Raw genomic sequence first — 12,800 nt, 5'->3', positions numbered from 1 at the left:
GGTCAAAATCAGAAAGATAGAGATTAAACCCGAAATAATGAAAGACAAAACTTACTTGTTTGAGGAGCTTCTCAGCTTCCTCAAGAATAAACAAGGAATCGGGATTGGGACCTTCTTCAATTCCCGTAAGACACTCCTGAAAATATCGTTCTCTTCATAAGTCGCTACAATATCAGGAGTTTCCATATCCTGGGCATCTCGGAGTTGCCCTTCAGAAAACACTGGGCCCTGCGATGAGTCATCTATGTTGATTACCCCAAGTGACTCACTTGGGGTATTATCCTGTCTTTGAAAAGCCTCGGAGTTAGGCTCTTTGAGCTCATTCACCAAACGCCCCCCGGGACAAGGTATGCCTTTTCTGCCTGATGGTTCGAGGACTTTGCTCGAGCTCCCCTCTGAAATTTCTTTGGTTCGATATTGAACTGCCTCTGTCACCATTGGTTCATCGGTCTTCGGAGCGTCAGAGCTTCCTCTTTATTGAGCTACCAAGAGGCAATCATCATCCTCTTCTTGTTCCTTCTGGTCCCGAAGGCGTTGAGCCATTTTATGAGATAGGGCCACGGTGTCAGCCTTGGGCTTTTGAGCTTTGCTTTTCTTTTGCCTCGGGGTATTTGCAGACGACCCCCTCTTTCTTTTCTATTTTTTGGGAGGCTTTGAGATATCTTCTTCACCAAGTGAGGGCAGCCGTATTTCGACAGCTTCCCCAAGACCTGCATAAAAGATGAAGTAAGTATTGCATTAAGGAACACAAGTAAGTAAACAAGAAAACTCACCGTGGTTTTTTGCCTCCCATCGGCCATTGGCTAAATTGCGCCAGCAACGCTCCGCATATGAAGAAGTAGAGGCCAGTTGGCGGACCCAACCCTCGAGGTCCTGGACCGCTCCAGGAAACCAATCGACAGTTGCACCATCAGATAGGGATTATATCGATAAAAAGACAAAACCAAAAAAGCAAAAGGGAAGCAGGGTATAAAGTTATTTACGTTTCATAATCCATTCCTCAGGGAATGGCATCCTCTCATCAGTAATCAGGTCAGAGGTCCCGACTTAGACAAAATGGCTCATCAACCCTCGGTCTTTGTCCTCATCGATGCTGGAGAATAGAGATTTCAAGGATAAGCACTGCAATTTTATCAAACCACCTCGGTATAGTCGAGGTTTGTACAGCCTGATTAGATGGTCGAGGTGAAAGGCATCCTCTCAACCTGGCTCGAGAAAAATCTAATCAGATGAACAATCCGCCAGAATGAAGGGTAGATCTGGCCAAGCGTTACTTGGTATCATTGGAAAAAGTCGAGAATAACTAGGTCTATGGGACCCAGAGCTGGATTTGCTGGGCCCAGCGTGAATGGGTAGGTGTACACGCTTAAGTACCCCGCTTTATAGGTAGTAATGTCCTCTTCTGGGGAAGGAATCACTACATCATTGTCATCCCAGCTGCAATCCTTCTTTACATGCTCAAGTGGATCCTTGGTTATCAAACAGATATATCGAGACATGGGCTCACATCGGCCTGGTGTCTGTACAGGTTTTTCAATTTTAAAATCGGATGTTATTTCACACGGTGGGGGACTACACTCCTCAACGCAGCACCACTGGTTTACTTTGGGATGGCCGTGATGACGAAAAGGTTTTTTCTTGTTGGGGAACGGTTTGGGATGTTTTAGCCATTGTATTTCAAGTAAAGAAGAAAAGGTTGTTGATGGAGTAAAGAACAAATGGGGAAATGTACGGTTTCAGGGAAATTGAAAGAACTAGCAAGATTTGGCAACGAATTGAGAAGTAAAGTTTGCAAAATTGTGAAGTTAGCCTATTTATAAAAGTCACTTAAGTGTACTGGGGAATCCAAAAGGCCGAATGTCAGCCGCCCCTAATTAATGGCCTTGGAAACTATGTAGACGCGACCTTTCAATCACTTCAAACGCTGATATCACGAGATCGTCATCATGATCGAGACATCGAGGAGATCGGGCCTCCAGTCATTTCTTATCGTCTTATCTCGAGTTCAAGCAAGTGCTCGCTCAACTACTAAACCCTAGGGGCAATCGAGTTTGAAAAAATTCTCACTCGGGGACTATAGAAAAAGGCCTAAGGGCTAACTTTATTTCAAGTTTGAACAAATGCTCTCTCGATTACTGAGCCCATGGGCTACCCGATTTTTAGGAAATCCTCACTTAGGGACTGTCTACGAAGCCTAAAGGCTAAATTTAATTCAAATTCAAAACCTTGCTCTCACTTGGCTCGGAGTCAGGAGTCTCGACGTACCAATCTCGCATCAAATCAATTTAAGCCTAGCTCGAGGATTAATAAAAACCTTAAGGGGTATTATATTGATCGATTAAAACCTAAGGGTTTATTATGTTTAGAGTCCGATGTTCGGGCCAATCACCAAAGTTATGCAATCAAATTTTCGCAAATAAAGATGAAATAAATTTCAACACGAGCCAAAAATGAGACAAAGATATCCTTTTATATTGACAAGGGATGGTTACAAAATATAACTACATCATCCACGAAGGGTACTCACACAGGAACAAAGAAGCAGAAAACAAAAGCCAAGGACCTAATCTACTTTTAAGGCCACGTCCTCGAGAGCGTCATCTTCGGGAACCTCCTCCCCGGGGATCCCATTTTGATCTTCGAAAATGTCGGTATGCCCGAAGATATTTAGGGCACAAAACCCCCGATAAATGTAACTATATTCCAGAAGCAGAGCATTCCGTTGAAATTTTGGGCCATAATCCGTTAAAAAAGAACAGCAAAAGAAAAAGACCAGAAGATGTAGCTTCACCTCCTATCGACAGAAAAACCAACAAGGTTGCAAGATGCACAAGCAACGATCCAAGGATGTCCATCCTTGGGACATTGTTCCAGTGTGGGGTGCAAGCATGGAAATAGATGATTAAAGAAGGAAGCAAAGAGGGGAAAAGATCAAAAGTAGATAAAGATGAAAAAAGTATAGTTCGTTGTTCAACAGAGTAGCCTCCTATTATAGAAAGTCGGTGATGGATCAGCGGCGCAAGTGGACGACCAGTGCTGGAGCACATTTGATGCTTTGGGGAAGCGAGCTGGCATGACATTTCCGATCACTTCAAGCACCTATGTCACGGGAATGAAGTCTTCATAAGAGGTTCGAGAAAATCAAGGTTCAAATCGTTTCTTATCATCTTACTCCAAGAAACGCGGGGACTATCTGTATACGGTCGAGATCGAATGCCTTCGATCTATATATTTGAGAGGTCGTCCGAAGTCCGAGTCCGAGTAAGACCAAGTTCGAGCTCGAGGAACCAGACCCGAGTTCGAAGGCGGAGCATGATGCATACCGAGGTCGAGTGTGCTTGACCTTGAAATAGTATTGTTATGGATTTGTACTAGAACAAGTTATATTCCTTCCACGTCCCCAAAGTCACGGCGCAAATTCCGGAATATGATTGTACGATTCCGTACTAGGCGGTTAGACAGTTGTACCTGTAGGCACGTAATTTTTGACCAACGCAAATTTTAAAGTTAGTTTTAGTGTTTTAATATTTTTAAAATATTTATTTGACTTTATTTGAATATAATTTTAATCTTTTTACTTTTAGTCCTAAGACATAAAAAAACATAAAATAGGTTTATTTATCGTGTTTATCGCTTTTCTATATTTTTATCTTTAGCTTAAGATCAATTAGTATACTTTTATTCATGGTATCTTAATTTTATCATGACTTTAGCCTATTTTCTTTACTTTTTACTTTATTGTTATAACATTTAAAAATACAAAAAAGCAGTTTCATTTTAAAATTTTATTTACTTACTTAACTAAGTTTAATTAATTTTGGTAGGATTTTTGAGTTTGTCTTTGTCCAACAAGAAAATTTGTAGGCCCAAAGGTGTGAGTCCATTTCTTTTAACTTAAACCCAATTATTCTTAGTCCATTCTTCCCAACCCATTAACCCATTTATGTGCAAGATTTAATCTTAACTATCTATTTCCCTCTAATACCATCATCCCTTCCCACCTTCATATAAAATACTCAATTATAAAAACCCTAGCCTTCATCTTCCATCTTCAACCACAAAAACAACACCCCACGACCCTTTCTTCAACCGAGCAGACCCAAGAGAACAACCCCCATCGCCGCCGCCCCTCACTGGCAACCACCACAACCACCTGAACCCGCTCCACCCATCGTCTACCTCCCTCAGCAAAAACAACACCAGCCGCACCCTCCTCCATCAAAGAACGATTCAGCACAGCAGCCGACCCCCACCTCTCGCTTTCTCTCGTTCTATCTCACTTCCATCACCGACAAACTCGCCGAAAACGAGAGAGCAGCAGTCGCTCAGAAACATCACCCCGTTTTCAAGTGCCTCTGAATATTTTCATTAATCATCGGCATAAGTACTACTGAAAATTCTTTGAATATGTCACAGAAGCTTAATGCCAGAAGTTTTTCTCTTAGTTTTCTAATTTTAATGACTCCTTGAAATTCCAAAAAATAATAAAAACCACATGAAATTGCTGTTGTTTGATTCTGAATGGTGAGCCTATGAGGTTTTGTCCGTCGAGCTCGAGTTCCCCGGTTCCGTCCGAGTTCGCTTGCCATTTCTTTAAATTTCGGCTGTCGCTTTTGGTTTAATTGCTCGTATAATTGCTGGAATCTTTCATCAATTAAAAGTTCAACATTCAAGGTCAATTCCTCCATTCTTAACTCTCTTTCTGATTTTCATGTGTTTCTGATTGTGATAACGTTGAGTTTGATGTTGGCTTTTTGAGTTTGTTTGAATTTTCTAATCACATTCCCTAGAGCTTCATTAGTATTAGTTTATGTCTTGCTTGCTATGTGAGTTTTACAACATATGAGTCATTTCATGCATTTCGGGACTTTCATTGGACTTAAACATATTTGGACTCAAGTAGCTTTGCCATCTTTATTTTGTTCTATTAGATCGCTAATGACATCTTTTAGGCTCGGTAACAAGTAGGCATAACTCAAATATTTTGGGGTAGGCAAACATATATTAGGAAGAACTATGCATATTTTGGTTTCAGGCGCGAGGTCGTTTCCTTAGTTAAATTTGTCCGGGAAATGCCCCGAGGGATTTGTATATATTTTATTTTAGGGGTATGCCCCGAAGTGAATGTAATTGGAGGCCGTGGCGAACATCGTAGAAGAAATAGTGTAGAATAGAACTTTAATATTTTCGTTTATTTATTTTTATCTTTTTAGGTGAGGACGACCTCTAGCCTCTTGTGTGTTTATTTTTTTTTTTTTTTGTGTTTTTACCTCAACAGAATATTTTAAAAGCCGACTAGATCAAGTGTGCAACCGTACTAGTTACAGGATTTGGGGAGTGCCTAAAACCTTCTCTCCGAGTCAAATGAACCCCCTTACCCGAATCTCTGGTGCGGACTTGGTTTTGGAGTCTCAAGTGTTTTGAAAGGAAAAATATTTTTTTTTAAAAAACAGTGACCTGGCACACCGAAACCAATGTCAGGTGGCGACCCTGAGTTATTTTCTTTTGAACACAATTTTGTCACGTTCTAATTAGAAAATCCTTTTCAACCTTTACAAAGTCCTTTTATTATTTTAAGAGGGTTAGTGAGGTTTGTAAAAAAGGGGTGTGACATCTCTGGCGACTCTGTTGGGGACACTTGCGGGTTGGAGCTAGTACTTGATTTTGTTGGCTTTTAGAATATTTGGTTGAGGTTTTATGCTTTTTCATTAGATTTACTTAATTTTTATTATGTTTTTATATCTTGTTATTTGCTAGTTGTTTATGTGTTTACAGTTTTTGCTTTATGTGTTTACTGCTTTATAACTGTCATCATATGCATTACCCAGTCAATTCTTTCTGCAACAAGTCTCGGAACATGCATCGCGTGCACGAACTCTTTGTTGAGTCACCCTTGATTTAATTTAGGAGGGGGGTCGTCGGACGTATGGAGTGGGTGGAAAGCTTGAGCAGTCACCATCGACCATACGCTCCCCCGAATTGCCTTGTTAGTGAACCCCAAACTTAGGTCAGCCTTTAGGTCATATTTATTTGCATCATGTCATTTAGACCTAGCAGGGCTCGGTCTCAAGTACCGTGTCCCTTTGTAGGAAGCCTGTCCAAATTTTGTCAAAATGGGCTCGTGGCCCAAAATGACATTTAATCATCCTATGTGCTAAATGTTGCATCTGTGAGGATAAAAAGGTCATTTGACGGACCGATGCTTGGGAAAGAAGGGTGAAAATGAAGAAAGTAGGGCCCACTCACATTTTTTTTCATAGTTTTCCAAAAATCAAAATGAAAATGAAAAATCCAAAAAAGATTTTACACTTTTCCATTATTTTTCAAAAAAAAAATTGAAAATAAAAAATCCAAAGAGATTTTACGTTTTCCATCATTTTCCAAAAATTCAAAAATTCAAAAAAAGAAAATCCAAAAAGACTTTACATTTTCCATCATTTTCCCAAAAAATTCAAAAGGGAGAAAAAGAAAAATCCAAAAAAAAATAATATATTTTTCAATTTTCATCAAAAATACAAAAAATGGGTTTTCCAAATTAGTTGTATTTTTTTAAAGGCTTCCTCCCATGTTTAATCTTCCCGAACTACGCGAACCTGATTCTCGTCTTTCGAGACGTGATACGTAAGCTACCCACATAGGGTCCGGTCTTCCTAGTAGGTCCTAGGTTCTTGGCTTCCGGGGTCGTAGCCAAATCTTGCATGTATAGCCATATTTGGCCACATTGGCCGTTTTTGCAAAAATAGAAGTGTTTTCTCAAAGTAGTTTGTTATATCTTGTCTTAGGATCTTGAGTCTACAATAAAGTGTCCTCATAATTCTAAGGTTCATTCCTGTCAAATTTGCATGTCTAGCCACTTTTGGCCACATAGGCCATTCTTGCAAAATAGGGTTATTTTCGCAAGAGTGGCTCAATTACCCATGTCCTAGGATTTTGAGTTTATAACTCGGTGTCATATCACTTTAAGGTCCATCCATGTCGTGTTTGCGTCCCTAGCCACATTTGGCCATATCGGCCATTTTTGCAAAAAAGGGTCCATTTTCGCAAAGTAATTTTTAATACCATGATTGTCGGGATATTAGAGTCATGTAAACTTTAAATGGAGTATTTAGCATGCATTAGGGGCCAATTTTGTCAAGTTTGCGCTAACATCCACTTTCAGCCACTTAAGCCATTTTGCAAATATAGCCAAGTTGTGTCCTGCATTTGTCCACTAGGAAATGTGGTGGGGTCACGTAGTGTCCCGAGTCTCTAACCATGTTTGCTTCATTCAGGTATGGATACGCTGATTCGATCCAAAGTGCTGATGGTAGTAAAGATTCCTAGGAAGTTGATCAAGTGGTGGAAAATGTTTTCATCGTTAGAGCAGCATGAGTTAATGCAGAAATTGGGCATCCTAACTTCCCTTCTTGATATCACACCCCGGCCAGACTTAGTGGAGGAGATGCTGACTTATTGGGATCCGCAAAATTTGATTTTCAGATTTGGAGAGTGTGAGATGACTCCTACCTTGGCGGAAATGTCTGGTCTCACTCGTTTAAACTATATAGGCAAGGACATGATACTTCCCCGAGACCACTCTAGGACAAGATTCCTCAGCGACCTGGGCCTGAAAGATAATAAGCATTTAAAATGTCTCGAGCAGTCCTGGATATCCTTGGATTATTTGTTTGCTAGATTTGGACCACATGATAGTTTTGACGTCTTTTGGGATGAGTTCTACACAACCAAGGCAAAGTGGAAAAGACGTCACATCGAAGCTTTCAGCCTTGCTTTGTTGGGATTATTGGTTTTTCCATTAGATGAGAGGCACATTAGCACCCGTCTGTAGTCAGTGGTAATGGCACTATTTCATGAGAAGCAACGCAAAACCGTTACCATTGGGCCGATGATCTTAGCAGAGTTGTACCGAGCCCTGAGTGAGGTTAGGGGAGCTGTCAGATATTTTGAGGGAAGTAACCTTTTGCTACAGTTGTGGATGATGGAGCATTTGCACACCGCTTCCTTACTTTGTCCCATCGACCGTGCCTTGAGGGATCGGGTGGTATGCATCGAATGTAGGATGAAATCTCCTAAGTTTACGTACCCAATAGGCATCACGGCTTGGATTGAGTCCCTTGGTTTGAGGACAAATGGGAATGTTTTGTGGGCTTACCTTTGGCTACCTTTGGATGTTATCTTGGTAGGGTGCCTCATGCAGCCTTTCCTGATGCTGATAGGACTCAAGTATGTCAGGCCGTACACTCCCGTTAGGGTAATGCGACAATTGGGCAGAAGACAAGAGGAGCCTCCAACTTTGAATCTTCGGAGCCACATCATAAATTTCAGCAAAAAGGCGGCTGATGAAATCAGGTATGTGCAATACTGGAACAATGCAAAGAGGATGAAAAACAATACATTAGTAGAGGACGTTGGCAGGCCCGAGTGTACTCAGGAGTACTTGATTTGGTTACAGTCCATCCCGCCAGGGGTCAGCACCCCATTGCCAGCACACTTAGGGGTCGGGCAGTTCAGACAGATGATTTTGAGGAGGCATCAGACCAAGATCCATGGGATAAGCTTGAGTTGATAAAGTCTCAGTTAGCGGGATTGGCAGCAAACATGGAGCAGCACGGCCAGTATTTGTTTAGGGTCGGCCTTCAGGATGCGGGGGCACAGGCCAGGGCCTTTATTCCCAGCATCAGTGTTTCTTTACGAGGCATGTTATAGAGTTTGAGCATGACGGACAGCCCAGGACCATCCCGGTCAGGACAGTCGCATTTAGGAGCAGCTTGAGGAGTCATTCTATTTTGGTGTTTTGAGATTGTCGTATGTTGTCTTTTACTTTCGTGTCTTGTCTAGAAGTACTGAGTCCTTTAGGTAGTGTCAAAGTCTGTCGTAGTGTAGTTGAGTTTGTCATGTCTTTCATTATCGTATTTCCCTTTGTATTTTAATATCGAAAAGTTTTAAATGAAAAATCCCAAAAAGATTTTGTTTTCAGTTTATTTTCCACCACTTCTCCAGAACTACGCTTGGTCTGATTCATGAGGGACATGATACGTAGGCAACCTACATCGAGTTCGATCAAATCATTTTTGGTTCAAAATAAAAAGAGAAAGAAAAAGAAAAGAGTGATAAGAGGAGTTGGAAAAGAAAGAGAAGGAAGGATTGAAATGAGCAAATCGGGATGATGCCATATGACCCTGCGACCCTCAAAGCCATTTTAGAACCATTAATTGTTGCTAGGTGCATTGCATGTAATGTGATATTATTGTTTGATAAATGCTCTAATGCTAACATGGTGGTTTTGTGTTGTTGTCCTCTGTTATCTCTATTAAGTTTCAGGAAGGTGGTTTTGTTGGTAACCTGGCAAGTCATCCATACAACACCCGATCAAAGCGTCAAATAGTCATGGCTAGCAAGGAAACAGACACTGGAGTTGTAGACCCACCAAGGGAGATTGTTGAGTCGGAATTGGAACTGCAAGAGGAGGTCCAGAGGTTGAAGCATTAGATGGCAGAAATGTATCAAGCCTGGATTAAGGGACACCCTCCACCCTCGTTCCCTACCAACTACACAGAAAACCCTGCTTCCATTCCACCACTCTCTCAACCCCAGATGCCCAATACCATTGATCTTTTCCCACAACACGCACCTGGCTTTACCCCTTACCATAACTACCCCGGTACTTTAGCCCAAACTGTTCATGCTCCGCCAGCCAAAACAACCTCATACCCTGCTCCGACATCTGCTCCTATTTTTGTACCCCCTCCACAAGCTACCCTACTACTATGCACCGGAGCCCACTTTCAAAGTCCCAGATCCTTACTCTTACACTCCCCAATTTGAGCCTCATGTTGAAACTGACAAACCACCCAAGACGTAGAGCAAGAAGAGATGTTTAGGAAGGTATAGAGTCTGAAGCAATCATTGAGAAATATGCAAGGGTTGGGAAACCAAGTGAGTGTGGCCTATAAGGATTTGTGTTTGTTCCCCGATGTCCAATTGCTTGCCGGGTTCAAGATGCCCAAGTTTGACTTGTATGACGGACATGGGGATTCTATAGCTCATCTGAGAGGTTATTGTAGTAAAATGAGAGGCGCTGGGGGAAAGGACGAATTACTGATGGCATACTTCAGCCAAAGTCTGAGTGGGGCAGCTTTAGAATGGTACACCCGCCAGGACACCAGCAGGTGGTACACCTGGGACGATATGGCTCAGGCCTTTGCCCGGCACTTTCAGTACAATATAGACATTGTTCCAGACCGCCTATCTCTGACCAAGTTGGAAAAAAACCAAGTGAAAGCTTTAGAGAATATGGGTTCCGATGGAGGGAGCAAGCTGCACGAGTCAGTCCTCCGATGGAAGAGGACGAGATGGTTAAATAATTTCTTCAAGCCCTGGAGCCCACTTACTATGGCCACTTGATCTCAGCCATTGGTAAGTCTTTCAATGATGTAGTGAAGATGGGAGAAATGGTGGAAGAGGGGCTCAAGTCGAGTAAGATCATGAGCTATTCTGCTATAAAAGCAACCACCCAGGCAATCCAGAGTGGTACCAGAGGTTTGCTAGGCAAAAAGAAGAAGGAAGATATCGCTATGGTTGTCTCCGAGTCATGGCATGGCCAGAGGGGTTCACCTCATCAATACACCCATCCTCGACCCCGACCTCAAGCCTACGCCCAAGCTCCATATAATCCACCTCAACATTACTTTTCCCCACAAAACCCCTAATACTCAGCCAGGCCATCCCAATACCTTGTTCACCATGCACAGTCATATGCTCAACCCCCTCTTTACCCGCAATGGCGTGCTCCAGCTCCGCAGAATATCTACCCAGCTCCACAAAATACCTATCCACCCCACAACCCTATCAAAACCCCACTGGTTCAAATTTTTGATCAAGGCCAGAGTATAGGAGAGAGAGGCAGCAGTGGAAACAAACTTTTACCCCGCTTGGAGAGTCCTATGCTAGTCTGTTTCAATGGTTAAGGCAGTTGGACGTCTTGAGGCCGATTGAGTCAAAGATACCAAATCCCCCTCCAAAGAACCTCGATTATTTCCTAAAATGCGCATATTGTTCTGATGCTCCAGGGCATGACATAGAGAAGTGTTGGCGTTTGAAAACGGAAATCCAGGAGCTTATTGATACCAACCAAATTGTAGTCCAAAGCCCAGACATGCCGAACATCAACCAAAACCCTTTGTCAGCCCATGCAGAGACGCATATGATTGAAATAGTTCACAAGGACGGGGAGCCCAGGAAGTCTTCTAAGTCCGTCATGATGATTTGGGCCAGTGAAAGTAATTCAGTTAAAGCTCCTGACTCTACCAAAGCGAAGCCCTTGATAGTTGAAGGGGTGACAGAAAAGCCAAGCTCGCTCAATTTGAAACCACCAGTGTTGGTCGTGAAAGGGTTGTCAAAAGATGTTAGGGCAAGTCCGGAAAGTTCAAAAGTGGTAGTACCATGGATTCGAAGTAAGCCTGTCATAGTTATGAAGGGGGCTCCTGCTACCCCTATCATCATTAAACTAGTAGGCCAGCTTCCAGTGGTGGATGCCAAGGCTATTCCATGGAATTATAAACAAGTGATAGTGACATACAAAGGAAAAGAAATAGATGAAGAAGTTAATGAAACTGGAGGATTGACTCGTTCTGGGAGATGTTTCACCCCAGAAGAATTAAGGAAAGCCAAGCCATTCAAGGATAGCCAAATGCCAGTAAAGAAATCGGTCACCGAGGAAGAGGCTGAGGAGTTCCTAAAAAAATGAAAGTGCAGGATTATTCCATTGTGGAGCAGTTAAGGAAAACACCAGCTCAGATTTCTCTTTTGTCTTTGTTGATATATTCAGATGAACATCACAAGGTCTTGATGAAGATTTTGAATGAGGCACATGTTCCTGATAAGATCACGGTGAACCACTTGGAAAAGATAGATGGCAAGATCTTCAAAGCAAATATGATCTCTTTCTCGGACGATGAACTTCCTATGGAGGGTACAGAACACAACCGAGCTCTTTATCTCATGGTGAAGTGCGAAGATTCTGTTGTCTCAAGGGTTTTTGTTGATAATGGCTCTAGTGCAAATATTTGTCCCTTGTCTACCCTGCAAAAACTGAATATTGGCACCAAAAGAATCCACTTGAACAGTGTATGTGTCCGAGGCTTTGATGGGGGAGGTAAAGATTCTGTTGGAGATATAATGCTCGAATTGTCGATAGGGCCAGTTGAGTTTACCATGGAATTCCAAGTGTTAGATGTGGCTGTCTCCCACAATCTGTTATTGGGCAGGCCCTGGATACATGCTGCTAAAGTAGTTCCGTCTTCTCTGCATCAAATGGTGAAGTTCGAATGGGACAGGCAGGAAATAGTTGTACACGGTGATGAGGACTTGTTAGCTTGTAATGACACAATTGTTCCGTTCATCGAAGCTGAAGATGATAAAGGACCTTAGGTCTATCAGACTTTCGAAACAGTGTCTGTTGAGAAAATTCCTGAAGGAAAATGCATTTCGGGTCCTAAGCTATCCTCCGTGTCCGTTAAGGTTGCGAATGAAATGTTGAAGAATGGTTTTGTGCCGGGCAAGGGTTTGGGCTCATCTCTGTAGGGTATTGTGTATCCAGTGCACCACAGTGGGAATCCTGGTACATTTGGTTTGGGATTCATGTCCACAGAGAAGGACGTGAAAAGGGTTAAAAATCTGAAATAGAAGGTATGGTCGCTCTCCAAGCCCGCCCCACACATCTCTAAGTCTTTTGTCAAGCCAGGGACCGAAAAACCTCCAACCTCCTCAATCTCAAAACCTGTGGTCGATGTTTATGAAGA

The 12,800-nt window shown here is 42.4% G+C and overlaps 1 long non-coding RNA gene across 1 annotated transcript; it reads left to right on the top strand.

Annotated features, from left to right (window-relative positions):
- The first annotated feature begins 4,053 nt into the window (after nucleotides 1–4,053).
- On the top strand, nucleotides 4,054–8,973 carry LOC142170751 (uncharacterized). The gene is made up of 2 exons (XR_012700219.1): nucleotides 4,054–4,674; nucleotides 7,272–8,973. It is a non-coding gene; the product is annotated as an uncharacterized LOC142170751 (long non-coding RNA).
- The last annotated feature ends 3,827 nt before the right edge of the window (nucleotides 8,974–12,800 follow it).

This window comes from Nicotiana tabacum, chromosome 16 (assembly GCF_000715075.1).
Source record: "Nicotiana tabacum cultivar K326 chromosome 16, ASM71507v2, whole genome shotgun sequence".
NCBI lineage: Eukaryota > Viridiplantae > Streptophyta > Magnoliopsida > Solanales > Solanaceae > Nicotiana > Nicotiana tabacum.
This window is presented reverse-complemented; position numbering and strand designations above follow the sequence as displayed.